The sequence below is a fragment of the Nannospalax galili genome, unplaced genomic scaffold (assembly GCF_000622305.1).
Source record: "Nannospalax galili isolate Female #2095 unplaced genomic scaffold, S.galili_v1.0 scaffold481, whole genome shotgun sequence".
Classification (NCBI taxonomy): domain Eukaryota; kingdom Metazoa; phylum Chordata; class Mammalia; order Rodentia; family Spalacidae; genus Nannospalax; species Nannospalax galili.
Genome location: NW_008345609.1, coordinates 411,562 through 413,240, shown reverse-complemented (window position 1 = coordinate 413,240; position 1,679 = coordinate 411,562).

Here is a 1,679-nt window from a genome sequence, read left to right as displayed (position 1 = left end):
TTATGTTTTTTTTTTTTTTAATTTCAAAAGTACTTAGTGAACATCCATTTATACCAGATTCCCAAAGGAATTCAGAAATTGCATTGTCTATATGCCTAGATTTTGTCTTGATGATCAGAAAAATTTCTGGGTATACATTAAATTATTTTAAGAACTTAGCAAAGATGTTGGGAACTGGTTTTACTGTGGATTGTCTCAGATCTGCTTTGTGTGTCATGATTTCTAGGGAAAACATTTATTTTTAAATAATTCTACTGCCATCAGTTTTCAGTCGCATCAAGATGTAGTATGATCTTTATCAGGAAAAATTTTCCATCCATATCCATCCATTTAAAAACATAATCATGTTCAGATTTAATCAATATTCAACTCTCTCATAAACTCACAATAATTAGTATGGGCCAAAATATATTAATGACGTGTAATGTCTAGTCTCAAGAAGTTTATATCTTAAGAAGGTGAATAAGGAGTCTAATTCTAAATTGTATTGGGACCAGTCAATACAAGAGCCTTTCAAATAGATAAAAGGGCATAAAGAGGAATATCTAATTCACACTGAAGTAGAATAGAGGATGCTTTTAAATTGATGATGGAGATGGAATTTTTAAAATAAAATAGAATCAGTTAAATTAAAAACATTTTAAAAACTTGTTTGTAGAAGTTAACCTGAGCAAATGAAGAGCAAGGAGTGGACAGAATTTATATTTCTGAGGTGGAAAGGCCAGGTGAAAGCTGGAGAGGGGGCCAATAGGCAGATTCTATGGTCTTCCTGCCACAGACATGTTCTGAAAGCAAACGTCACTAGGAGTTTCATGCAGTAAATAGGTAAGAGAAGACTCAGGAAATACTCCATTCATATCCTGTCTTTGTTTTTGTTGTTTTCTTTGTTTTTTTAGAACAGTCTTATAATGTAACTGTGACTGATTCTCCTGCTTAGCTCTTAGTGTTAGGTTGGCAGGACTTTGTGTCCTATTTTAATTGCTTTTCTTTTAGTCTTTATAGTGATGTTTTGCTTGATTTTATTTTCTCTATTTGTTTCACTGTCTTTGGACTTGACTCTTCTCTGACCTCTTTCCTCTTTGCCTGTCATTTTCCTTATTACAGTATTAGCCAACTAAAGAGCAGATCCATAGTAAAGAAAGTAGCAATGAACAGATCACAATGATGAGGTTTTATCTTGATGACAAACCAATTACTGAGAACATTCTATGTGAAATGGTATATTTTTTTAATGAAAAAAATAGTTCTCACAATTGTAAAACTATCATAATTCTAAACTTTCACTTGGGTAAGTCTGACATTACCACACTCAAGGGGTGTTTTTCTTGAACCTCTTATACTGTAGCTAAAAATCAACTATTAATTGATATCAACAGAAGACTGTTTTAGGTCACTTAAATAATATAGGAAATCATATCCTAGGCATTGAAAACCACATGGAATACTGCCTTTGAGGCTTTGCCCTTGCTGCTGTTACTTGGTGCACTTTCTAGATGAACGATTTCATTCAAACATGTTCACAAAAATCGTATCAATATTTTTATTGTACTCTTTGTCTATCCGTTAAATAGAAATATTTAGGGTTTCAAATTACTTAATAATACATATTTATAAATTGATATTAAAAGATTCATTATTGATTGACACTTCAACCATATTATATTAATGTGTGTATATGT